Here is a 26921-nt window from a genome sequence, read left to right on the forward strand (position 1 = left end):
TCAGGTGGATTGGGAAATAGGGAAACACATATAATTCATGAAAAAAACATTCTAAACAAAAAGGGCCAAGAACTGTAGAATATGAGTCGCTGCAGCAGCAGCAGCAGCAGCAGTAAAAATGTATCCCTCTCTTTCCAATGTCCACCTCTCTGGCTGATTGTTTTCTTTTCTTTTTTTGGTTTGAGATACGAATCTCTCTATTATTATACTGAGATAAGTGCAATACACAATGTATAGGTGATTTCAAAGTCACAATTGTATGTTTGATGCCTTTTGAAATATTGTATAAAGCAGCACATTTACAAACAAATCTGGATTCATTTTTTTTTTTAAAATGGCCGTTCCTTGCAGGATATGGGGTTTTTATTTCACCCCCTCCCCACCCTAGTTCTACATGGTATGTATGGGTCTCTGTAGCCAGACCACCCCATGTGATGATATCACAAAGGGAGTATACAGTACGTTCTAGAGTTTCTAGGCTCCAAAGTAACAAAGAGCGGCATTTAAAACCAACAGATTGCAAACTATCTGCTGAGTGGTGCAAAAAACAATATCTATCTATCTATCTATCTCTATCCAGGGAGCAGCAGACAGTGTTAGCTTGCTTCTATATTTATGCAAATGCCAGGTAAGCAGCTATGCTGGTAAAGGGCAAAGTGACAAGTGTGCCAGCAGGACAGGGCACCTCTCCAGCAGCAGCAGCAGCAGCAGCAGCAGCAGGTGTCAGTGGAGGTCAGAAAAAGTGAGTGCCGGTAGGTAGGGTAGATGAAGAAAGCCACCCCAGAAATATGGTGTCCCCCTGTCTCTCCGCCAGCTGAAATGACAGAGCTGAGCGGTGTTCAAAGTGATTGCTTCTTCCTTTTAAAACCAAGAAGAAGTACCTTGCGGCGAAGCTTGGCTTCTCTGGGTGCTTGTTGGATGGGCGGGGGAGGGGCTGTCTTGGATCTATGTTGTTTGACAAATATTCGCTGCTGCACAAATGTTTGCATGGAATGGCCTAAGCTGATCCTTGCTGCAGGTTCTGGCTCAGATACTAGGCCTCAGCTACTGTGGTGCTTGCCGCTGCTGGATGCTGCTGCTGCTGCTGCCACTGCACCAATGACCAAGCTGCTCTCTCCACAAGGGTGACACTTGTCCTGGGACAGGGCTAGTTGCCCCCCAGCGCCATTCCAACTCATACTTACCTGGCAGAGGAGTAAATTATGCAGCCACGATCCTGCAGGTGGCTCTCCCAGAGCGAGGCTTGCTCATTGCACTTGGAGCTAGCTGACCTCTGCGATTTCCCCACATGCGGGAAACTCGACTGCACAATTTCTGGTAGTGGGGGACTGCGTGCGCGCTCTCCCCTGTTTTTCGACTGTTAGAAAAAACAGAAACAAAAATCAACAACAACAACAACAACAACAACCACCACCACCCACAGCACAGGTGTTTGTTCAGACAAGCTGCTATTGCCACTGCTTGGGCTTTGGGCCTGGTCAATAACTGTGGCATAAAAGGAGCAAACCCAACTAGCCAGGTAGCAACATCTCAAACAGGGAGAAATGACAATTAGGCACCTGCGCAGACATTTAGGAATAAATTCAGGTGGATTGGGAAATAGGGAAACACATATAATTCATGAAAAAAACATTCTAAACAAAAAGGGCCAAGAACTGTAGAATATGAGTCGCTGCAGCAGCAGCAGCAGCAGCAGCAGTAAAAATGTATCCCTCTCTTTCCAATGTCCACCTCTCTGGCTGATTGTTTTCTTTTCTTTTTTTGGTTTGAGATACGAATCTCTCTATTATTATACTGAGATAAGTGCAATACACAATGTATAGGTGATTTCAAAGTCACAATTGTATGTTTGATGCCTTTTGAAATATTGTATAAAGCAGCACATTTACAAACAAATCTGGATTCATTTTTTTTTTTTAAATGGCCGTTCCTTGCAGGATATGGGGTTTTTATTTCACCCCCTCCCCACCCTAGTTCTACATGGTATGTATGGGTCTCTGTAGCCAGACCACCCCATGTGATGATATCACAAAGGGAGTATACAGTACGTTCTAGAGTTTCTAGGCTCCAAAGTAACAAAGAGCGGCATTTAAAACCAACAGATTGCAAACTATCTGCTGAGTGGTGCAAAAAACAATATCTATCTATCTATCTATCTCTATCCAGGGAGCAGCAGACAGTGTTAGCTTGCTTCTATATTTATGCAAATGCCAGGTAAGCAGCTATGCTGGTAAAGGGCAAAGTGACAAGTGTGCCAGCAGGACAGGGCACCTCTCCAGCAGCAGCAGCAGCAGCAGCAGCAGGTGTCAGTGGAGGTCAGAAAAAGTGAGTGCCGGTAGGTAGGGTAGATGAAGAAAGCCACCCCAGAAATATGGTGTCCCCCTGTCTCTCCGCCAGCTGAAATGACAGAGCTGAGCGGTGTTCAAAGTGATTGCTTCTTCCTTTTAAAACCAAGAAGAAGTACCTTGCGGCGAAGCTTGGCTTCTCTGGGTGCTTGTTGGATGGGCGGGGGAGGGGCTGTCTTGGATCTATGTTGTTTGACAAATATTCGCTGCTGCACAAATGTTTGCATGGAATGGCCTAAGCTGATCCTTGCTGCAGGTTCTGGCTCAGATACTAGGCCTCAGCTACTGTGGTGCTTGCCGCTGCTGGATGCTGCTGCTGCTGCTGCCACTGCACCAATGACCAAGCTGCTCTCTCCACAAGGGTGACACTTGTCCTGGGACAGGGCTAGTTGCCCCCCAGCGCCATTCCAACTCATACTTACCTGGCAGAGGAGTAAATTATGCAGCCACGATCCTGCAGGTGGCTCTCCCAGAGCGAGGCTTGCTCATTGCACTTGGAGCTAGCTGACCTCTGCGATTTCCCCACATGCGGGAAACTCGACTGCACAATTTCTGGTAGTGGGGGACTGCGTGCGCGCTCTCCCCTGTTTTTCGACTGTTAGAAAAAACAGAAACAAAAATCAACAACAACAACAACAACCACCACCACCCACAGCACAGGTGTTTGTTCAGACAAGCTGCTATTGCCACTGCTTGGGCTTTGGGCCTGGTCAATAACTGTGGCATAAAAGGAGCAAACCCAACTAGCCAGGTAGCAACATCTCAAACAGGGAGAAATGACAATTAGGCACCTGCGCAGACATTTAGGAATAAATTCAGGTGGATTGGGAAATAGGGAAACACATATAATTCATGAAAAAAACATTCTAAACAAAAAGGGCCAAGAACTGTAGAATATGAGTCGCTGCAGCAGCAGCAGCAGCAGCAGTAAAAATGTATCCCTCTCTTTCCAATGTCCACCTCTCTGGCTGATTGTTTTCTTTTCTTTTTTTGGTTTGAGATACGAATCTCTCTATTATTATACTGAGATAAGTGCAATACACAATGTATAGGTGATTTCAAAGTCACAATTGTATGTTTGATGCCTTTTGAAATATTGTATAAAGCAGCACATTTACAAACAAAAAAAAAAAAAAAAAAAAAAAAAAAGCACATTTACAAACAAATCTGGATTCATTTTTTTTTTTTAAATGGCCGTTCCTTGCAGGATATGGGGTTTTTATTTCACCCCCTCCCCACCCTAGTTCTACATGGTATGTATGGGTCTCTGTAGCCAGACCACCCCATGTGATGATATCACAAAGGGAGTATACAGTACGTTCTAGAGTTTCTAGGCTCCAAAGTAACAAAGAGCGGCATTTAAAACCAACAGATTGCAAACTATCTGCTGAGTGGTGCAAAAAACAATATCTATCTATCTATCTATCTCTATCCAGGGAGCAGCAGACAGTGTTAGCTTGCTTCTATATTTATGCAAATGCCAGGTAAGCAGCTATGCTGGTAAAGGGCAAAGTGACAAGTGTGCCAGCAGGACAGGGCACCTCTCCAGCAGCAGCAGCAGCAGCAGCAGCAGCAGGTGTCAGTGGAGGTCAGAAAAAGTGAGTGCCGGCAGGTAGGGTAGATGAAGAAAGCCACCCCAGAAATATGGTGTCCCCCTGTCTCTCCGCCAGCTGAAATGACAGAGCTGAGCGGTGTTCAAAGTGATTGCTTCTTCCTTTTAAAACCAAGAAGAAGTACCTTGCGGCGAAGCTTGGCTTCTCTGGGTGCTTGTTGGATGGGCGGGGGAGGGGCTGTCTTGGATCTATGTTGTTTGACAAATATTCGCTGCTGCACAAATGTTTGCATGGAATGGCCTAAGCTGATCCTTGCTGCAGGTTCTGGCTCAGATACTAGGCCTCAGCTACTGTGGTGCTTGCCGCTGCTGGATGCTGCTGCTGCTGCTGCCACTGCACCAATGACCAAGCTGCTCTCTCCACAAGGGTGACACTTGTCCTGGGACAGGGCTAGTTGCCCCCCAGCGCCATTCCAACTCATACTTACCTGGCAGAGGAGTAAATTATGCAGCCACGATCCTGCAGGTGGCTCTCCCAGAGCGAGGCTTGCTCATTGCACTTGGAGCTAGCTGACCTCTGCGATTTCCCCACATGCGGGAAACTCGACTGCACAATTTCTGGTAGTGGGGGACTGCGTGCGCGCTCTCCCCTGTTTTTCGACTGTTAGAAAAAACAGAAACAAAAATCAACAACAACAACAACAACCACCACCACCCACAGCACAGGTGTTTGTTCAGACAAGCTGCTATTGCCACTGCTTGGGCTTTGGGCCTGGTCAATAACTGTGGCATAAAAGGAGCAAACCCAACTAGCCAGGTAGCAACATCTCAAACAGGGAGAAATGACAATTAGGCACCTGCGCAGACATTTAGGAATAAATTCAGGTGGATTGGGAAATAGGGAAACACATATAATTCATGAAAAAAACATTCTAAACAAAAAGGGCCAAGAACTGTAGAATATGAGTCGCTGCAGCAGCAGCAGCAGCAGCAGCAGTAAAAATGTATCCCTCTCTTTCCAATGTCCACCTCTCTGGCTGATTGTTTTCTTTTCTTTTTTTGGTTTGAGATACGAATCTCTCTATTATTATACTGAGATAAGTGCAATACACAATGTATAGGTGATTTCAAAGTCACAATTGTATGTTTGATGCCTTTTGAAATATTGTATAAAGCAGCACATTTACAAACAAATCTGGATTCATTTTTTTTTTTTAAATGGCCGTTCCTTGCAGGATATGGGGTTTTTATTTCACCCCCTCCCCACCCTAGTTCTACATGGTATGTATGGGTCTCTGTAGCCAGACCACCCCATGTGATGATATCACAAAGGGAGTATACAGTACGTTCTAGAGTTTCTAGGCTCCAAAGTAACAAAGAGCGGCATTTAAAACCAACAGATTGCAAACTATCTGCTGAGTGGTGCAAAAAACAATATCTATCTATCTATCTATCTCTATCCAGGGAGCAGCAGACAGTGTTAGCTTGCTTCTATATTTATGCAAATGCCAGGTAAGCAGCTATGCTGGTAAAGGGCAAAGTGACAAGTGTGCCAGCAGGACAGGGCACCTCTCCAGCAGCAGCAGCAGCAGCAGCAGCAGGTGTCAGTGGAGGTCAGAAAAAGTGAGTGCCGGTAGGTAGGGTAGATGAAGAAAGCCACCCCAGAAATATGGTGTCCCCCTGTCTCTCCGCCAGCTGAAATGACAGAGCTGAGCGGTGTTCAAAGTGATTGCTTCTTCCTTTTAAAACCAAGAAGAAGTACCTTGCGGCGAAGCTTGGCTTCTCTGGGTGCTTGTTGGATGGGCGGGGGAGGGGCTGTCTTGGATCTATGTTGTTTGACAAATATTCGCTGCTGCACAAATGTTTGCATGGAATGGCCTAAGCTGATCCTTGCTGCAGGTTCTGGCTCAGATACTAGGCCTCAGCTACTGTGGTGCTTGCCGCTGCTGGATGCTGCTGCTGCTGCTGCCACTGCACCAATGACCAAGCTGCTCTCTCCACAAGGGTGACACTTGTCCTGGGACAGGGCTAGTTGCCCCCCAGCGCCATTCCAACTCATACTTACCTGGCAGAGGAGTAAATTATGCAGCCACGATCCTGCAGGTGGCTCTCCCAGAGCGAGGCTTGCTCATTGCACTTGGAGCTAGCTGACCTCTGCGATTTCCCCACATGCGGGAAACTCGACTGCACAATTTCTGGTAGTGGGGGACTGCGTGCGCGCTCTCCCCTGTTTTTCGACTGTTAGAAAAAACAGAAACAAAAATCAACAACAACAACAACAACCACCACCACCCACAGCACAGGTGTTTGTTCAGACAAGCTGCTATTGCCACTGCTTGGGCTTTGGGCCTGGTCAATAACTGTGGCATAAAAGGAGCAAACCCAACTAGCCAGGTAGCAACATCTCAAACAGGGAGAAATGACAATTAGGCACCTGCGCAGACATTTAGGAATAAATTCAGGTGGATTGGGAAATAGGGAAACACATATAATTCATGAAAAAAACATTCTAAACAAAAAGGGCCAAGAACTGTAGAATATGAGTCGCTGCAGCAGCAGCAGCAGCAGCAGTAAAAATGTATCCCTCTCTTTCCAATGTCCACCTCTCTGGCTGATTGTTTTCTTTTCTTTTTTTGGTTTGAGATACGAATCTCTCTATTATTATACTGAGATAAGTGCAATACACAATGTATAGGTGATTTCAAAGTCACAATTGTATGTTTGATGCCTTTTGAAATATTGTATAAAGCAGCACATTTACAAACAAAAAAAAAAAAAAAAAAAAAAAAAAAGCACATTTACAAACAAATCTGGATTCATTTATTTTTTTTTAAATGGCCGTTCCTTGCAGGATATGGGGTTTTTATTTCACCCCCTCCCCACCCTAGTTCTACATGGTATGTATGGGTCTCTGTAGCCAGACCACCCCATGTGATGATATCACAAAGGGAGTATACAGTACGTTCTAGAGTTTCTAGGCTCCAAAGTAACAAAGAGCGGCATTTAAAACCAACAGATTGCAAACTATCTGCTGAGTGGTGCAAAAAACAATATCTATCTATCTATCTATCTCTATCCAGGGAGCAGCAGACAGTGTTAGCTTGCTTCTATATTTATGCAAATGCCAGGTAAGCAGCTATGCTGGTAAAGGGCAAAGTGACAAGTGTGCCAGCAGGACAGGGCACCTCTCCAGCAGCAGCAGCAGCAGCAGCAGCAGCAGCAGGTGTCAGTGGAGGTCAGAAAAAGTGAGTGCCGGCAGGTAGGGTAGATGAAGAAAGCCACCCCAGAAATATGGTGTCCCCCTGTCTCTCCGCCAGCTGAAATGACAGAGCTGAGCGGTGTTCAAAGTGATTGCTTCTTCCTTTTAAAACCAAGAAGAAGTACCTTGCGGCGAAGCTTGGCTTCTCTGGGTGCTTGTTGGATGGGCGGGGGAGGGGCTGTCTTGGATCTATGTTGTTTGACAAATATTCGCTGCTGCACAAATGTTTGCATGGAATGGCCTAAGCTGATCCTTGCTGCAGGTTCTGGCTCAGATACTAGGCCTCAGCTACTGTGGTGCTTGCCGCTGCTGGATGCTGCTGCTGCTGCTGCCACTGCACCAATGACCAAGCTGCTCTCTCCACAAGGGTGACACTTGTCCTGGGACAGGGCTAGTTGCCCCCCAGCGCCATTCCAACTCATACTTACCTGGCAGAGGAGTAAATTATGCAGCCACGATCCTGCAGGTGGCTCTCCCAGAGCGAGGCTTGCTCATTGCACTTGGAGCTAGCTGACCTCTGCGATTTCCCCACATGCGGGAAACTCGACTGCACAATTTCTGGTAGTGGGGGACTGCGTGCGCGCTCTCCCCTGTTTTTCGACTGTTAGAAAAAACAGAAACAAAAATCAACAACAACAACAACAACCACCACCACCCACAGCACAGGTGTTTGTTCAGACAAGCTGCTATTGCCACTGCTTGGGCTTTGGGCCTGGTCAATAACTGTGGCATAAAAGGAGCAAACCCAACTAGCCAGGTAGCAACATCTCAAACAGGGAGAAATGACAATTAGGCACCTGCGCAGACATTTAGGAATAAATTCAGGTGGATTGGGAAATAGGGAAACACATATAATTCATGAAAAAAACATTCTAAACAAAAAGGGCCAAGAACTGTAGAATATGAGTCGCTGCAGCAGCAGCAGCAGCAGCAGCAGTAAAAATGTATCCCTCTCTTTCCAATGTCCACCTCTCTGGCTGATTGTTTTCTTTTCTTTTTTTGGTTTGAGATACGAATCTCTCTATTATTATACTGAGATAAGTGCAATACACAATGTATAGGTGATTTCAAAGTCACAATTGTATGTTTGATGCCTTTTGAAATATTGTATAAAGCAGCACATTTACAAACAAATCTGGATTCATTTTTTTTTTTTAAATGGCCGTTCCTTGCAGGATATGGGGTTTTTATTTCACCCCCTCCCCACCCTAGTTCTACATGGTATGTATGGGTCTCTGTAGCCAGACCACCCCATGTGATGATATCACAAAGGGAGTATACAGTACGTTCTAGAGTTTCTAGGCTCCAAAGTAACAAAGAGCGGCATTTAAAACCAACAGATTGCAAACTATCTGCTGAGTGGTGCAAAAAACAATATCTATCTATCTATCTATCTCTATCCAGGGAGCAGCAGACAGTGTTAGCTTGCTTCTATATTTATGCAAATGCCAGGTAAGCAGCTATGCTGGTAAAGGGCAAAGTGACAAGTGTGCCAGCAGGACAGGGCACCTCTCCAGCAGCAGCAGCAGCAGCAGCAGCAGGTGTCAGTGGAGGTCAGAAAAAGTGAGTGCCGGTAGGTAGGGTAGATGAAGAAAGCCACCCCAGAAATATGGTGTCCCCCTGTCTCTCCGCCAGCTGAAATGACAGAGCTGAGCGGTGTTCAAAGTGATTGCTTCTTCCTTTTAAAACCAAGAAGAAGTACCTTGCGGCGAAGCTTGGCTTCTCTGGGTGCTTGTTGGATGGGCGGGGGAGGGGCTGTCTTGGATCTATGTTGTTTGACAAATATTCGCTGCTGCACAAATGTTTGCATGGAATGGCCTAAGCTGATCCTTGCTGCAGGTTCTGGCTCAGATACTAGGCCTCAGCTACTGTGGTGCTTGCCGCTGCTGGATGCTGCTGCTGCTGCTGCCACTGCACCAATGACCAAGCTGCTCTCTCCACAAGGGTGACACTTGTCCTGGGACAGGGCTAGTTGCCCCCCAGCGCCATTCCAACTCATACTTACCTGGCAGAGGAGTAAATTATGCAGCCACGATCCTGCAGGTGGCTCTCCCAGAGCGAGGCTTGCTCATTGCACTTGGAGCTAGCTGACCTCTGCGATTTCCCCACATGCGGGAAACTCGACTGCACAATTTCTGGTAGTGGGGGACTGCGTGCGCGCTCTCCCCTGTTTTTCGACTGTTAGAAAAAACAGAAACAAAAATCAACAACAACAACAACAACCACCACCACCCACAGCACAGGTGTTTGTTCAGACAAGCTGCTATTGCCACTGCTTGGGCTTTGGGCCTGGTCAATAACTGTGGCATAAAAGGAGCAAACCCAACTAGCCAGGTAGCAACATCTCAAACAGGGAGAAATGACAATTAGGCACCTGCGCAGACATTTAGGAATAAATTCAGGTGGATTGGGAAATAGGGAAACACATATAATTCATGAAAAAAACATTCTAAACAAAAAGGGCCAAGAACTGTAGAATATGAGTCGCTGCAGCAGCAGCAGCAGCAGCAGCAGTAAAAATGTATCCCTCTCTTTCCAATGTCCACCTCTCTGGCTGATTGTTTTCTTTTCTTTTTTTGGTTTGAGATACGAATCTCTCTATTATTATACTGAGATAAGTGCAATACACAATGTATAGGTGATTTCAAAGTCACAATTGTATGTTTGATGCCTTTTGAAATATTGTATAAAGCAGCACATTTACAAACAAAAAAAAAAAAAAAAAAAAAAAAAAAGCACATTTACAAACAAATCTGGATTCATTTATTTTTTTTTAAATGGCCGTTCCTTGCAGGATATGGGGTTTTTATTTCACCCCCTCCCCACCCTAGTTCTACATGGTATGTATGGGTCTCTGTAGCCAGACCACCCCATGTGATGATATCACAAAGGGAGTATACAGTACGTTCTAGAGTTTCTAGGCTCCAAAGTAACAAAGAGCGGCATTTAAAACCAACAGATTGCAAACTATCTGCTGAGTGGTGCAAAAAACAATATCTATCTATCTATCTATCTCTATCCAGGGAGCAGCAGACAGTGTTAGCTTGCTTCTATATTTATGCAAATGCCAGGTAAGCAGCTATGCTGGTAAAGGGCAAAGTGACAAGTGTGCCAGCAGGACAGGGCACCTCTCCAGCAGCAGCAGCAGCAGCAGCAGCAGCAGCAGGTGTCAGTGGAGGTCAGAAAAAGTGAGTGCCGGCAGGTAGGGTAGATGAAGAAAGCCACCCCAGAAATATGGTGTCCCCCTGTCTCTCCGCCAGCTGAAATGACAGAGCTGAGCGGTGTTCAAAGTGATTGCTTCTTCCTTTTAAAACCAAGAAGAAGTACCTTGCGGCGAAGCTTGGCTTCTCTGGGTGCTTGTTGGATGGGCGGGGGAGGGGCTGTCTTGGATCTATGTTGTTTGACAAATATTCGCTGCTGCACAAATGTTTGCATGGAATGGCCTAAGCTGATCCTTGCTGCAGGTTCTGGCTCAGATACTAGGCCTCAGCTACTGTGGTGCTTGCCGCTGCTGGATGCTGCTGCTGCTGCTGCCACTGCACCAATGACCAAGCTGCTCTCTCCACAAGGGTGACACTTGTCCTGGGACAGGGCTAGTTGCCCCCCAGCGCCATTCCAACTCATACTTACCTGGCAGAGGAGTAAATTATGCAGCCACGATCCTGCAGGTGGCTCTCCCAGAGCGAGGCTTGCTCATTGCACTTGGAGCTAGCTGACCTCTGCGATTTCCCCACATGCGGGAAACTCGACTGCACAATTTCTGGTAGTGGGGGACTGCGTGCGCGCTCTCCCCTGTTTTTCGACTGTTAGAAAAAACAGAAACAAAAATCAACAACAACAACAACAACCACCACCACCCACAGCACAGGTGTTTGTTCAGACAAGCTGCTATTGCCACTGCTTGGGCTTTGGGCCTGGTCAATAACTGTGGCATAAAAGGAGCAAACCCAACTAGCCAGGTAGCAACATCTCAAACAGGGAGAAATGACAATTAGGCACCTGCGCAGACATTTAGGAATAAATTCAGGTGGATTGGGAAATAGGGAAACACATATAATTCATGAAAAAAACATTCTAAACAAAAAGGGCCAAGAACTGTAGAATATGAGTCGCTGCAGCAGCAGCAGCAGCAGCAGCAGTAAAAATGTATCCCTCTCTTTCCAATGTCCACCTCTCTGGCTGATTGTTTTCTTTTCTTTTTTTGGTTTGAGATACGAATCTCTCTATTATTATACTGAGATAAGTGCAATACACAATGTATAGGTGATTTCAAAGTCACAATTGTATGTTTGATGCCTTTTGAAATATTGTATAAAGCAGCACATTTACAAACAAATCTGGATTCATTTTTTTTTTTTAAATGGCCGTTCCTTGCAGGATATGGGGTTTTTATTTCACCCCCTCCCCACCCTAGTTCTACATGGTATGTATGGGTCTCTGTAGCCAGACCACCCCATGTGATGATATCACAAAGGGAGTATACAGTACGTTCTAGAGTTTCTAGGCTCCAAAGTAACAAAGAGCGGCATTTAAAACCAACAGATTGCAAACTATCTGCTGAGTGGTGCAAAAAACAATATCTATCTATCTATCTATCTCTATCCAGGGAGCAGCAGACAGTGTTAGCTTGCTTCTATATTTATGCAAATGCCAGGTAAGCAGCTATGCTGGTAAAGGGCAAAGTGACAAGTGTGCCAGCAGGACAGGGCACCTCTCCAGCAGCAGCAGCAGCAGCAGCAGCAGGTGTCAGTGGAGGTCAGAAAAAGTGAGTGCCGGTAGGTAGGGTAGATGAAGAAAGCCACCCCAGAAATATGGTGTCCCCCTGTCTCTCCGCCAGCTGAAATGACAGAGCTGAGCGGTGTTCAAAGTGATTGCTTCTTCCTTTTAAAACCAAGAAGAAGTACCTTGCGGCGAAGCTTGGCTTCTCTGGGTGCTTGTTGGATGGGCGGGGGAGGGGCTGTCTTGGATCTATGTTGTTTGACAAATATTCGCTGCTGCACAAATGTTTGCATGGAATGGCCTAAGCTGATCCTTGCTGCAGGTTCTGGCTCAGATACTAGGCCTCAGCTACTGTGGTGCTTGCCGCTGCTGGATGCTGCTGCTGCTGCTGCCACTGCACCAATGACCAAGCTGCTCTCTCCACAAGGGTGACACTTGTCCTGGGACAGGGCTAGTTGCCCCCCAGCGCCATTCCAACTCATACTTACCTGGCAGAGGAGTAAATTATGCAGCCACGATCCTGCAGGTGGCTCTCCCAGAGCGAGGCTTGCTCATTGCACTTGGAGCTAGCTGACCTCTGCGATTTCCCCACATGCGGGAAACTCGACTGCACAATTTCTGGTAGTGGGGGACTGCGTGCGCGCTCTCCCCTGTTTTTCGACTGTTAGAAAAAACAGAAACAAAAATCAACAACAACAACAACAACCACCACCACCCACAGCACAGGTGTTTGTTCAGACAAGCTGCTATTGCCACTGCTTGGGCTTTGGGCCTGGTCAATAACTGTGGCATAAAAGGAGCAAACCCAACTAGCCAGGTAGCAACATCTCAAACAGGGAGAAATGACAATTAGGCACCTGCGCAGACATTTAGGAATAAATTCAGGTGGATTGGGAAATAGGGAAACACATATAATTCATGAAAAAAACATTCTAAACAAAAAGGGCCAAGAACTGTAGAATATGAGTCGCTGCAGCAGCAGCAGCAGCAGCAGTAAAAATGTATCCCTCTCTTTCCAATGTCCACCTCTCTGGCTGATTGTTTTCTTTTCTTTTTTTGGTTTGAGATACGAATCTCTCTATTATTATACTGAGATAAGTGCAATACACAATGTATAGGTGATTTCAAAGTCACAATTGTATGTTTGATGCCTTTTGAAATATTGTATAAAGCAGCACATTTACAAACAAATCTGGATTCATTTTTTTTTTTTAAATGGCCGTTCCTTGCAGGATATGGGGTTTTTATTTCACCCCCTCCCCACCCTAGTTCTACATGGTATGTATGGGTCTCTGTAGCCAGACCACCCCATGTGATGATATCACAAAGGGAGTATACAGTACGTTCTAGAGTTTCTAGGCTCCAAAGTAACAAAGAGCGGCATTTAAAACCAACAGATTGCAAACTATCTGCTGAGTGGTGCAAAAAACAATATCTATCTATCTATCTATCTCTATCCAGGGAGCAGCAGACAGTGTTAGCTTGCTTCTATATTTATGCAAATGCCAGGTAAGCAGCTATGCTGGTAAAGGGCAAAGTGACAAGTGTGCCAGCAGGACAGGGCACCTCTCCAGCAGCAGCAGCAGCAGCAGCAGCAGGTGTCAGTGGAGGTCAGAAAAAGTGAGTGCCGGCAGGTAGGGTAGATGAAGAAAGCCACCCCAGAAATATGGTGTCCCCCTGTCTCTCCGCCAGCTGAAATGACAGAGCTGAGCGGTGTTCAAAGTGATTGCTTCTTCCTTTTAAAACCAAGAAGAAGTACCTTGCGGCGAAGCTTGGCTTCTCTGGGTGCTTGTTGGATGGGCGGGGGAGGGGCTGTCTTGGATCTATGTTGTTTGACAAATATTCGCTGCTGCACAAATGTTTGCATGGAATGGCCTAAGCTGATCCTTGCTGCAGGTTCTGGCTCAGATACTAGGCCTCAGCTACTGTGGTGCTTGCCGCTGCTGGATGCTGCTGCTGCTGCTGCCACTGCACCAATGACCAAGCTGCTCTCTCCACAAGGGTGACACTTGTCCTGGGACAGGGCTAGTTGCCCCCCAGCGCCATTCCAACTCATACTTACCTGGCAGAGGAGTAAATTATGCAGCCACGATCCTGCAGGTGGCTCTCCCAGAGCGAGGCTTGCTCATTGCACTTGGAGCTAGCTGACCTCTGCGATTTCCCCACATGCGGGAAACTCGACTGCACAATTTCTGGTAGTGGGGGACTGCGTGCGCGCTCTCCCCTGTTTTTCGACTGTTAGAAAAAACAGAAACAAAAATCAACAACAACAACAACAACCACCACCACCCACAGCACAGGTGTTTGTTCAGACAAGCTGCTATTGCCACTGCTTGGGCTTTGGGCCTGGTCAATAACTGTGGCATAAAAGGAGCAAACCCAACTAGCCAGGTAGCAACATCTCAAACAGGGAGAAATGACAATTAGGCACCTGCGCAGACATTTAGGAATAAATTCAGGTGGATTGGGAAATAGGGAAACACATATAATTCATGAAAAAAACATTCTAAACAAAAAGGGCCAAGAACTGTAGAATATGAGTCGCTGCAGCAGCAGCAGTAAAAATGTATCCCTCTCTTTCCAATGTCCACCTCTCTGGCTGATTGTTTTCTTTTCTTTTTTTGGTTTGAGATACGAATCTCTCTATTATTATACTGAGATAAGTGCAATACACAATGTATAGGTGATTTCAAAGTCACAATTGTATGTTTGATGCCTTTTGAAATATTGTATAAAGCAGCACATTTACAAACAAATCTGGATTCATTTTTTTTTTTTAAATGGCCGTTCCTTGCAGGATATGGGGTTTTTATTTCACCCCCTCCCCACCCTAGTTCTACATGGTATGTATGGGTCTCTGTAGCCAGACCACCCCATGTGATGATATCACAAAGGGAGTATACAGTACGTTCTAGAGTTTCTAGGCTCCAAAGTAACAAAGAGCGGCATTTAAAACCAACAGATTGCAAACTATCTGCTGAGTGGTGCAAAAAACAATATCTATCTATCTATCTCTATCCAGGGAGCAGCAGACAGTGTTAGCTTGCTTCTATATTTATGCAAATGCCAGGTAAGCAGCTATGCTGGTAAAGGGCAAAGTGACAAGTGTGCCAGCAGGACAGGGCACCTCTCCAGCAGCAGCAGCAGCAGCAGCAGGTGTCAGTGGAGGTCAGAAAAAGTGAGTGCCGGTAGGTAGGGTAGATGAAGAAAGCCACCCCAGAAATATGGTGTCCCCCTGTCTCTCCGCCAGCTGAAATGACAGAGCTGAGCGGTGTTCAAAGTGATTGCTTCTTCCTTTTAAAACCAAGAAGAAGTACCTTGCGGCGAAGCTTGGCTTCTCTGGGTGCTTGTTGGATGGGCGGGGGAGGGGCTGTCTTGGATCTATGTTGTTTGACAAATATTCGCTGCTGCACAAATGTTTGCATGGAATGGCCTAAGCTGATCCTTGCTGCAGGTTCTGGCTCAGATACTAGGCCTCAGCTACTGTGGTGCTTGCCGCTGCTGGATGCTGCTGCTGCTGCTGCCACTGCACCAATGACCAAGCTGCTCTCTCCACAAGGGTGACACTTGTCCTGGGACAGGGCTAGTTGCCCCCCAGCGCCATTCCAACTCATACTTACCTGGCAGAGGAGTAAATTATGCAGCCACGATCCTGCAGGTGGCTCTCCCAGAGCGAGGCTTGCTCATTGCACTTGGAGCTAGCTGACCTCTGCGATTTCCCCACATGCGGGAAACTCGACTGCACAATTTCTGGTAGTGGGGGACTGCGTGCGCGCTCTCCCCTGTTTTTCGACTGTTAGAAAAAACAGAAACAAAAATCAACAACAACAACAACAACAACCACCACCACCCACAGCACAGGTGTTTGTTCAGACAAGCTGCTATTGCCACTGCTTGGGCTTTGGGCCTGGTCAATAACTGTGGCATAAAAGGAGCAAACCCAACTAGCCAGGTAGCAACATCTCAAACAGGGAGAAATGACAATTAGGCACCTGCGCAGACATTTAGGAATAAATTCAGGTGGATTGGGAAATAGGGAAACACATATAATTCATGAAAAAAACATTCTAAACAAAAAGGGCCAAGAACTGTAGAATATGAGTCGCTGCAGCAGCAGCAGCAGCAGCAGTAAAAATGTATCCCTCTCTTTCCAATGTCCACCTCTCTGGCTGATTGTTTTCTTTTCTTTTTTTGGTTTGAGATACGAATCTCTCTATTATTATACTGAGATAAGTGCAATACACAATGTATAGGTGATTTCAAAGTCACAATTGTATGTTTGATGCCTTTTGAAATATTGTATAAAGCAGCACATTTACAAACAAATCTGGATTCATTTTTTTTTTTTAAATGGCCGTTCCTTGCAGGATATGGGGTTTTTATTTCACCCCCTCCCCACCCTAGTTCTACATGGTATGTATGGGTCTCTGTAGCCAGACCACCCCATGTGATGATATCACAAAGGGAGTATACAGTACGTTCTAGAGTTTCTAGGCTCCAAAGTAACAAAGAGCGGCATTTAAAACCAACAGATTGCAAACTATCTGCTGAGTGGTGCAAAAAACAATATCTATCTATCTATCTATCTCTATCCAGGGAGCAGCAGACAGTGTTAGCTTGCTTCTATATTTATGCAAATGCCAGGTAAGCAGCTATGCTGGTAAAGGGCAAAGTGACAAGTGTGCCAGCAGGACAGGGCACCTCTCCAGCAGCAGCAGCAGCAGCAGCAGCAGGTGTCAGTGGAGGTCAGAAAAAGTGAGTGCCGGCAGGTAGGGTAGATGAAGAAAGCCACCCCAGAAATATGGTGTCCCCCTGTCTCTCCGCCAGCTGAAATGACAGAGCTGAGCGGTGTTCAAAGTGATTGCTTCTTCCTTTTAAAACCAAGAAGAAGTACCTTGCGGCGAAGCTTGGCTTCTCTGGGTGCTTGTTGGATGGGCGGGGGAGGGGCTGTCTTGGATCTATGTTGTTTGACAAATATTCGCTGCTGCACAAATGTTTGCATGGAATGGCCTAAGCTGATCCTTGCTGCAGGTTCTGGCTCAGATACTAGGCCTCAGCTACTGTGGTGCTTGCCGCTGCTGGATGCTGCTGCTGCTGCTGCCACTGCACCAATGACCAAGCTGCTCTCTCCACAAGGGTGACACTTGTCCTGGGACAGGGCTAGTTGCCCCCCAGCGCCATTCCAACTCATACTTACCTGGCAGAGGAGTAAATTATGCAGCCACGATCCTGCAGGTGGCTCTCCCAGAGCGAGGCTTGCTCATTGCACTTGGAGCTAGCTGACCTCTGCGATTTCCCCACATGCGGGAAACTCGACTGCACAATTTCTGGTAGTGGGGGACTGCGTGCGCGCTCTCCCCTGTTTTTCGACTGTTAGAAAAAACAGAAACAAAAATCAACAACAACAACAACAACAACCACCACCACCCACAGCACAGGTGTTTGTTCAGACAAGCTGCTATTGCCACTGCTTGGGCTTTGGGCCTGGTCAATAACTGTGGCATAAAAGGAGCAAACCCAACTAGCCAGGTAGCAACATCTCAAACAGGGAGAAATGACAATTAGGCACCTGCGCAGACATTTAGGAATAAATTCAGGTGGATTGGGAAATAGGGAAACACATATAATTCATGAAAAAAACATTCTAAACAAAAAGGGCCAAGAACTGTAGAATATGAGTCGCTGCAGCAGCAGCAGCAGCAGCAGTAAAAATGTATCCCTCTCTTTCCAATGTCCACCTCTCTGGCTGATTGTTTTCTTTTCTTTTTTTGGTTTGAGATACGAATCTCTCTATTATTATACTGAGATAAGTGCAATACACAATGTATAGGTGATTTCAAAGTCACAATTGTATGTTTGATGCCTTTTGAAATATTGTATAAAGCAGCACATTTACAAACAAATCTGGATTCATTTTTTTTTTTTAAATGGCCGTTCCTTGCAGGATATGGGGTTTTTATTTCACCCCCTCCCCACCCTAGTTCTACATGGTATGTATGGGTCTCTGTAGCCAGACCACCCCATGTGATGATATCACAAAGGGAGTATACAGTACGTTCTAGAGTTTCTAGGCTCCAAAGTAACAAAGAGCGGCATTTAAAACCAACAGATTGCAAACTATCTGCTGAGTGGTGCAAAAAACAATATCTATCTATCTATCTATCTCTATCCAGGGAGCAGCAGACAGTGTTAGCTTGCTTCTATATTTATGCAAATGCCAGGTAAGCAGCTATGCTGGTAAAGGGCAAAGTGACAAGTGTGCCAGCAGGACAGGGCACCTCTCCAGCAGCAGCAGCAGCAGCAGCAGCAGGTGTCAGTGGAGGTCAGAAAAAGTGAGTGCCGGCAGGTAGGGTAGATGAAGAAAGCCACCCCAGAAATATGGTGTCCCCCTGTCTCTCCGCCAGCTGAAATGACAGAGCTGAGCGGTGTTCAAAGTGATTGCTTCTTCCTTTTAAAACCAAGAAGAAGTACCTTGCGGCGAAGCTTGGCTTCTCTGGGTGCTTGTTGGATGGGCGGGGGAGGGGCTGTCTTGGATCTATGTTGTTTGACAAATATTCGCTGCTGCACAAATGTTTGCATGGAATGGCCTAAGCTGATCCTTGCTGCAGGTTCTGGCTCAGATACTAGGCCTCAGCTACTGTGGTGCTTGCCGCTGCTGGATGCTGCTGCTGCTGCTGCCACTGCACCAATGACCAAGCTGCTCTCTCCACAAGGGTGACACTTGTCCTGGGACAGGGCTAGTTGCCCCCCAGCGCCATTCCAACTCATACTTACCTGGCAGAGGAGTAAATTATGCAGCCACGATCCTGCAGGTGGCTCTCCCAGAGCGAGGCTTGCTCATTGCACTTGGAGCTAGCTGACCTCTGCGATTTCCCCACATGCGGGAAACTCGACTGCACAATTTCTGGTAGTGGGGGACTGCGTGCGCGCTCTCCCCTGTTTTTCGACTGTTAGAAAAAACAGAAACAAAAATCAACAACAACAACAACAACAACAACCACCACCACCCACAGCACAGGTGTTTGTTCAGACAAGCTGCTATTGCCACTGCTTGGGCTTTGGGCCTGGTCAATAACTGTGGCATAAAAGGAGCAAACCCAACTAGCCAGGTAGCAACATCTCAAACAGGGAGAAATGACAATTAGGCACCTGCGCAGACATTTAGGAATAAATTCAGGTGGATTGGGAAATAGGGAAACACATATAATTCATGAAAAAAACATTCTAAACAAAAAGGGCCAAGAACTGTAGAATATGAGTCGCTGCAGCAGCAGCAGCAGCAGCAGTAAAAATGTATCCCTCTCTTTCCAATGTCCACCTCTCTGGCTGATTGTTTTCTTTTCTTTTTTTGGTTTGAGATACGAATCTCTCTATTATTATACTGAGATAAGTGCAATACACAATGTATAGGTGATTTCAAAGTCACAATTGTATGTTTGATGCCTTTTGAAATATTGTATAAAGCAGCACATTTACAAACAAATCTGGATTCATTTTTTTTTTTTAAATGGCCGTTCCTTGCAGGATATGGGGTTTTTATTTCACCCCCTCCCCACCCTAGTTCTACATGGTATGTATGGGTCTCTGTAGCCAGACCACCCCATGTGATGATATCACAAAGGGAGTATACAGTACGTTCTAGAGTTTCTAGGCTCCAAAGTAACAAAGAGCGGCATTTAAAACCAACAGATTGCAAACTATCTGCTGAGTGGTGCAAAAAACAATATCTATCTATCTATCTATCTCTATCCAGGGAGCAGCAGACAGTGTTAGCTTGCTTCTATATTTATGCAAATGCCAGGTAAGCAGCTATGCTGGTAAAGGGCAAAGTGACAAGTGTGCCAGCAGGACAGGGCACCTCTCCAGCAGCAGCAGCAGCAGCAGCAGCAGCAGCAGCAGCAGGTGTCAGTGGAGGTCAGAAAAAGTGAGTGCCGGCAGGTAGGGTAGATGAAGAAAGCCACCCCAGAAATATGGTGTCCCCCTGTCTCTCCGCCAGCTGAAATGACAGAGCTGAGCGGTGTTCAAAGTGATTGCTTCTTCCTTTTAAAACCAAGAAGAAGTACCTTGCGGCGAAGCTTGGCTTCTCTGGGTGCTTGTTGGATGGGCGGGGGAGGGGCTGTCTTGGATCTATGTTGTTTGACAAATATTCGCTGCTGCACAAATGTTTGCATGGAATGGCCTAAGCTGATCCTTGCTGCAGGTTCTGGCTCAGATACTAGGCCTCAGCTACTGTGGTGCTTGCCGCTGCTGGATGCTGCTGCTGCTGCTGCCACTGCACCAATGACCAAGCTGCTCTCTCCACAAGGGTGACACTTGTCCTGGGACAGGGCTAGTTGCCCCCCAGCGCCATTCCAACTCATACTTACCTGGCAGAGGAGTAAATTATGCAGCCACGATCCTGCAGGTGGCTCTCCCAGAGCGAGGCTTGCTCATTGCACTTGGAGCTAGCTGACCTCTGCGATTTCCCCACATGCGGGAAACTCGACTGCACAATTTCTGGTAGTGGGGGACTGCGTGCGCGCTCTCCCCTGTTTTTCGACTGTTAGAAAAAACAGAAACAAAAATCAACAACAACAACAACAACAACCACCACCACCCACAGCACAGGTGTTTGTTCAGACAAGCTGCTATTGCCACTGCTTGGGCTTTGGGCCTGGTCAATAACTGTGGCATAAAAGGAGCAAACCCAACTAGCCAGGTAGCAACATCTCAAACAGGGAGAAATGACAATTAGGCACCTGCGCAGACATTTAGGAATAAATTCAGGTGGATTGGGAAATAGGGAAACACATATAATTCATGAAAAAAACATTCTAAACAAAAAGGGCCAAGAACTGTAGAATATGAGTCGCTGCAGCAGCAGCAGCAGCAGCAGTAAAAATGTATCCCTCTCTTTCCAATGTCCACCTCTCTGGCTGATTGTTTTCTTTTCTTTTTTTGGTTTGAGATACGAATCTCTCTATTATTATACTGAGATAAGTGCAATACACAATGTATAGGTGATTTCAAAGTCACAATTGTATGTTTGATGCCTTTTGAAATATTGTATAAAGCAGCACATTTACAAACAAATCTGGATTCATTTTTTTTTTTTAAATGGCCGTTCCTTGCAGGATATGGGGTTTTTATTTCACCCCCTCCCCACCCTAGTTCTACATGGTATGTATGGGTCTCTGTAGCCAGACCACCCCATGTGATGATATCACAAAGGGAGTATACAGTACGTTCTAGAGTTTCTAGGCTCCAAAGTAACACAGAGCGGCATTTAAAACCAACAGATTGCAAACTATCTGCTGAGTGGTGCAAAAAACAATATCTATCTATCTATCTATCTCTATCCAGGGAGCAGCAGACAGTGTTAGCTTGCTTCTATATTTATGCAAATGCCAGGTAAGCAGCTATGCTGGTAAAGGGCAAAGTGACAAGTGTGCCAGCAGGACAGGGCACCTCTCCAGCAGCAGCAGCAGCAGCAGCAGCAGGTGTCAGTGGAGGTCAGAAAAAGTGAGTGCCGGCAGGTAGGGTAGATGAAGAAAGCCACCCCAGAAATATGGTGTCCCCCTGTCTCTCCGCCAGCTGAAATGACAGAGCTGAGCGGTGTTCAAAGTGATTGCTTCTTCCTTTTAAAACCAAGAAGAAGTACCTTGCGGCGAAGCTTGGCTTCTCTGGGTGCTTGTTGGATGGGCGGGGGAGGGGCTGTCTTGGATCTATGTTGTTTGACAAATATTCGCTGCTGCACAAATGTTTGCATGGAATGGCCTAAGCTGATCCTTGCTGCAGGTTCTGGCTCAGATACTAGGCCTCAGCTACTGTGGTGCTTGCCGCTGCTGGATGCTGCTGCTGCTGCTGCCACTGCACCAATGACCAAGCTGCTCTCTCCACAAGGGTGACACTTGTCCTGGGACAGGGCTAGTTGCCCCCCAGCGCCATTCCAACTCATACTTACCTGGCAGAGGAGTAAATTATGCAGCCACGATCCTGCAGGTGGCTCTCCCAGAGCGAGGCTTGCTCATTGCACTTGGAGCTAGCTGACCTCTGCGATTTCCCCACATGCGGGAAACTCGACTGCACAATTTCTGGTAGTGGGGGACTGCGTGCGCGCTCTCCCCTGTTTTTCGACTGTTAGAAAAAACAGAAACAAAAATCAACAACAACAACAACAACCACCACCACCCACAGCACAGGTGTTTGTTCAGACAAGCTGCTATTGCCACTGCTTGGGCTTTGGGCCTGGTCAATAACTGTGGCATAAAAGGAGCACCCACCCACCCACCCACCCACCCACCAACTAGCCAGGTAGCAACATCTCAAACAGGGAGAAATGACAATTAGGCACCTGCGCAGACATTTAGGAATAAATTCAGGTGGATTGGGAAATAGGGAAACACATATAATTCATGAAAAAAACATTCTAAACAAAAAGGGCCAAGAACTGTAGAATATGAGTCGCTGCAGCAGCAGCAGCAGCAGCAGTAAAAATGTATCCCTCTCTTTCCAATGTCCACCTCTCTGGCTGATTGTTTTCTTTTCTTTTTTTGGTTTGAGATACGAATCTCTCTATTATTATACTGAGATAAGTGCAATACACAATGTATAGGTGATTTCAAAGTCACAATTGTATGTTTGATGCCTTTTGAAATATTGTATAAAGCAGCACATTTACAAACAAATCTGGATTCATTTTTTTTTTTTAAATGGCCGTTCCTTGCAGGATATGGGGTTTTTATTTCACCCCCTCCCCACCCTAGTTCTACATGGTATGTATGGGTCTCTGTAGCCAGACCACCCCATGTGATGATATCACAAAGGGAGTATACAGTACGTTCTAGAGTTTCTAGGCTCCAAAGTAACAAAGAGCGGCATTTAAAACCAACAGATTGCAAACTATCTGCTGAGTGGTGCAAAAAACAATATCTATCTATCTATCTATCTCTATCCAGGGAGCAGCAGACAGTGTTAGCTTGCTTCTATATTTATGCAAATGCCAGGTAAGCAGCTATGCTGGTAAAGGGCAAAGTGACAAGTGTGCCAGCAGGACAGGGCACCTCTCCAGCAGCAGCAGCAGCAGCAGCAGCAGCAGCAGCAGCAGGTGTCAGTGGAGGTCAGAAAAAGTGAGTGCCGGCAGGTAGGGTAGATGAAGAAAGCCACCCCAGAAATATGGTGTCCCCCTGTCTCTCCGCCAGCTGAAATGACAGAGCTGAGCGGTGTTCAAAGTGATTGCTTCTTCCTTTTAAAACCAAGAAGAAGTACCTTGCGGCGAAGCTTGGCTTCTCTGGGTGCTTGTTGGATGGGCGGGGGAGGGGCTGTCTTGGATCTATGTTGTTTGACAAATATTCGCTGCTGCACAAATGTTTGCATGGAATGGCCTAAGCTGATCCTTGCTGCAGGTTCTGGCTCAGATACTAGGCCTCAGCTACTGTGGTGCTTGCCGCTGCTGGATGCTGCTGCTGCTGCTGCCACTGCACCAATGACCAAGCTGCTCTCTCCACAAGGGTGACACTTGTCCTGGGACAGGGCTAGTTGCCCCCCAGCGCCATTCCAACTCATACTTACCTGGCAGAGGAGTAAATTATGCAGCCACGATCCTGCAGGTGGCTCTCCCAGAGCGAGGCTTGCTCATTGCACTTGGAGCTAGCTGACCTCTGCGATTTCCCCACATGCGGGAAACTCGACTGCACAATTTCTGGTAGTGGGGGACTGCGTGCGCGCTCTCCCCTGTTTTTCGACTGTTAGAAAAAACAGAAACAAAAATCAACAACAACAACAACAACAACCACCACCACCCACAGCACAGGTGTTTGTTCAGACAAGCTGCTATTGCCACTGCTTGGGCTTTGGGCCTGGTCAATAACTGTGGCATAAAAGGAGCAAACCCAACTAGCCAGGTAGCAACATCTCAAACAGGGAGAAATGACAATTAGGCACCTGCGCAGACATTTAGGAATAAATTCAGGTGGATTGGGAAATAGGGAAACACATATAATTCATGAAAAAAACATTCTAAACAAAAAGGGCCAAGAACTGTAGAATATGAGTCGCTGCAGCAGCAGCAGCAGCAGCAGTAAAAATGTATCCCTCTCTTTCCAATGTCCACCTCTCTGGCTGATTGTTTTCTTTTCTTTTTTTGGTTTGAGATACGAATCTCTCTATTATTATACTGAGATAAGTGCAATACACAATGTATAGGTGATTTCAAAGTCACAATTGTATGTTTGATGCCTTTTGAAATATTGTATAAAGCAGCACATTTACAAACAAATCTGGATTCATTTTTTTTTTTTAAATGGCCGTTCCTTGCAGGATATGGGGTTTTTATTTCACCCCCTCCCCACCCTAGTTCTACATGGTATGTATGGGTCTCTGTAGCCAGACCACCCCATGTGATGATATCACAAAGGGAGTATACAGTACGTTCTAGAGTTTCTAGGCTCCAAAGTAACAAAGAGCGGCATTTAAAACCAACAGATTGCAAACTATCTGCTGAGTGGTGCAAAAAACAATATCTATCTATCTATCTATCTCTATCCAGGGAGCAGCAGACAGTGTTAGCTTGCTTCTATATTTATGCAAATGCCAGGTAAGCAGCTATGCTGGTAAAGGGCAAAGTGACAAGTGTGCCAGCAGGACAGGGCACCTCTCCAGCAGCAGCAGCAGCAGCAGCAGCAGCAGCAGCAGCAGGTGTCAGTGGAGGTCAGAAAAAGTGAGTGCCGGCAGGTAGGGTAGATGAAGAAAGCCACCCCAGAAATATGGTGTCCCCCTGTCTCTCCGCCAGCTGAAATGACAGAGCTGAGCGGTGTTCAAAGTGATTGCTTCTTCCTTTTAAAACCAAGAAGAAGTACCTTGCGGCGAAGCTTGGCTTCTCTGGGTGCTTGTTGGATGGGCGGGGGAGGGGCTGTCTTGGATCTATGTTGTTTGACAAATATTCGCTGCTGCACAAATGTTTGCATGGAATGGCCTAAGCTGATCCTTGCTGCAGGTTCTGGCTCAGATACTAGGCCTCAGCTACTGTGGTGCTTGCCGCTGCTGGATGCTGCTGCTGCTGCTGCCACTGCACCAATGACCAAGCTGCTCTCTCCACAAGGGTGACACTTGTCCTGGGACAGGGCTAGTTGCCCCCCAGCGCCATTCCAACTCATACTTACCTGGCAGAGGAGTAAATTATGCAGCCACGATCCTGCAGGTGGCTCTCCCAGAGCGAGGCTTGCTCATTGCACTTGGAGCTAGCTGACCTCTGCGATTTCCCCACATGCGGGAAACTCGACTGCACAATTTCTGGTAGTGGGGGACTGCGTGCGCGCTCTCCCCTGTTTTTCGACTGTTAGAAAAAACAGAAACAAAAATCAACAACAACAACAACAACAACCACCACCACCCACAGCACAGGTGTTTGTTCAGACAAGCTGCTATTGCCACTGCTTGGGCTTTGGGCCTGGTCAATAACTGTGGCATAAAAGGAGCAAACCCAACTAGCCAGGTAGCAACATCTCAAACAGGGAGAAATGACAATTAGGCACCTGCGCAGACATTTAGGAATAAATTCAGGTGGATTGGGAAATAGGGAAACACATATAATTCATGAAAAAAACATTCTAAACAAAAAGGGCCAAGAACTGTAGAATATGAGTCGCTGCAGCAGCAGCAGCAGCAGCAGTAAAAATGTATCCCTCTCTTTCCAATGTCCACCTCTCTGGCTGATTGTTTTCTTTTCTTTTTTTGGTTTGAGATACGAATCTCTCTATTATTATACTGAGATAAGTGCAATACACAATGTATAGGTGATTTCAAAGTCACAATTGTATGTTTGATGCCTTTTGAAATATTGTATAAAGCAGCACATTTACAAACAAATCTGGATTCATTTTTTTTTTTTAAATGGCCGTTCCTTGCAGGATATGGGGTTTTTATTTCACCCCCTCCCCACCCTAGTTCTACATGGTATGTATGGGTCTCTGTAGCCAGACCACCCCATGTGATGATATCACAAAGGGAGTATACAGTACGTTCTAGAGTTTCTAGGCTCCAAAGTAACAAAGAGCGGCATTTAAAACCAACAGATTGCAAACTATCTGCTGAGTGGTGCAAAAAACAATATCTATCTATCTATCTATCTCTATCCAGGGAGCAGCAGACAGTGTTAGCTTGCTTCTATATTTATGCAAATGCCAGGTAAGCAGCTATGCTGGTAAAGGGCAAAGTGACAAGTGTGCCAGCAGGACAGGGCACCTCTCCAGCAGCAGCAGCAGCAGCAGCAGCAGCAGCAGCAGCAGCAGGTGTCAGTGGAGGTCAGAAAAAGTGAGTGCCGGCAGGTAGGGTAGATGAAGAAAGCCACCCCAGAAATATGGTGTCCCCCTGTCTCTCCGCCAGCTGAAATGACAGAGCTGAGCGGTGTTCAAAGTGATTGCTTCTTCCTTTTAAAACCAAGAAGAAGTACCTTGCGGCGAAGCTTGGCTTCTCTGGGTGCTTGTTGGATGGGCGGGGGAGGGGCTGTCTTGGATCTATGTTGTTTGACAAATATTCGCTGCTGCACAAATGTTTGCATGGAATGGCCTAAGCTGATCCTTGCTGCAGGTTCTGGCTCAGATACTAGGCCTCAGCTACTGTGGTGCTTGCCGCTGCTGGATGCTGCTGCTGCTGCTGCCACTGCACCAATGACCAAGCTGCTCTCTCCACAAGGGTGACACTTGTCCTGGGACAGGGCTAGTTGCCCCCCAGCGCCATTCCAACTCATACTTACCTGGCAGAGGAGTAAATTATGCAGCCACGATCCTGCAGGTGGCTCTCCCAGAGCGAGGCTTGCTCATTGCACTTGGAGCTAGCTGACCTCTGCGATTTCCCCACATGCGGGAAACTCGACTGCACAATTTCTGGTAGTGGGGGACTGCGTGCGCGCTCTCCCCTGTTTTTCGACTGTTAGAAAAAACAGAAACAAAAATCAACAACAACAACAACAACAACCACCACCACCCACAGCACAGGTGTTTGTTCAGACAAGCTGCTATTGCCACTGCTTGGGCTTTGGGCCTGGTCAATAACTGTGGCATAAAAGGAG

General features: G+C 46.5%; 17 pseudogenes; all 17 read left to right on the forward strand.

Moving 5' to 3' along the window:
• Positions 1-1176: 1176 nt before the first annotated feature.
• Positions 1177-1349, forward strand: LOC142474066 (U1 spliceosomal RNA; annotated as a pseudogene).
• Positions 1350-2759: 1410 nt separating this feature from the next.
• Positions 2760-2932, forward strand: LOC142474067 (U1 spliceosomal RNA; annotated as a pseudogene).
• Positions 2933-4377: 1445 nt separating this feature from the next.
• Positions 4378-4550, forward strand: LOC142474068 (U1 spliceosomal RNA; annotated as a pseudogene).
• A 1404-nt stretch (positions 4551-5954) lies between these two features.
• On the forward strand, positions 5955-6127 carry LOC142474070 (U1 spliceosomal RNA; annotated as a pseudogene).
• Positions 6128-7576: 1449 nt separating this feature from the next.
• On the forward strand, positions 7577-7749 carry LOC142474071 (U1 spliceosomal RNA; annotated as a pseudogene).
• Positions 7750-9153: 1404 nt separating this feature from the next.
• LOC142474072 (U1 spliceosomal RNA) lies at positions 9154-9326 on the forward strand (annotated as a pseudogene).
• Positions 9327-10778: 1452 nt separating this feature from the next.
• Positions 10779-10951, forward strand: LOC142474074 (U1 spliceosomal RNA; annotated as a pseudogene).
• Positions 10952-12355: 1404 nt separating this feature from the next.
• LOC142474075 (U1 spliceosomal RNA) lies at positions 12356-12528 on the forward strand (annotated as a pseudogene).
• Positions 12529-13929: 1401 nt separating this feature from the next.
• On the forward strand, positions 13930-14102 carry LOC142474076 (U1 spliceosomal RNA; annotated as a pseudogene).
• A 1385-nt stretch (positions 14103-15487) lies between these two features.
• LOC142474077 (U1 spliceosomal RNA) lies at positions 15488-15660 on the forward strand (annotated as a pseudogene).
• A 1404-nt stretch (positions 15661-17064) lies between these two features.
• LOC142474078 (U1 spliceosomal RNA) lies at positions 17065-17237 on the forward strand (annotated as a pseudogene).
• Positions 17238-18641: 1404 nt separating this feature from the next.
• LOC142474079 (U1 spliceosomal RNA) lies at positions 18642-18814 on the forward strand (annotated as a pseudogene).
• A 1419-nt stretch (positions 18815-20233) lies between these two features.
• Positions 20234-20406, forward strand: LOC142474080 (U1 spliceosomal RNA; annotated as a pseudogene).
• A 1404-nt stretch (positions 20407-21810) lies between these two features.
• On the forward strand, positions 21811-21983 carry LOC142474082 (U1 spliceosomal RNA; annotated as a pseudogene).
• Positions 21984-23417: 1434 nt separating this feature from the next.
• On the forward strand, positions 23418-23590 carry LOC142474083 (U1 spliceosomal RNA; annotated as a pseudogene).
• A 1416-nt stretch (positions 23591-25006) lies between these two features.
• Positions 25007-25179, forward strand: LOC142474085 (U1 spliceosomal RNA; annotated as a pseudogene).
• Positions 25180-26598: 1419 nt separating this feature from the next.
• Positions 26599-26771, forward strand: LOC142474086 (U1 spliceosomal RNA; annotated as a pseudogene).
• The last annotated feature ends 150 nt before the right edge of the window (positions 26772-26921 follow it).

This window comes from Ascaphus truei, assembly GCF_040206685.1.
Source record: "Ascaphus truei isolate aAscTru1 chromosome 13 unlocalized genomic scaffold, aAscTru1.hap1 SUPER_13_unloc_3, whole genome shotgun sequence".
Classification (NCBI taxonomy): Eukaryota; Metazoa; Chordata; class Amphibia; order Anura; family Ascaphidae; genus Ascaphus; species Ascaphus truei.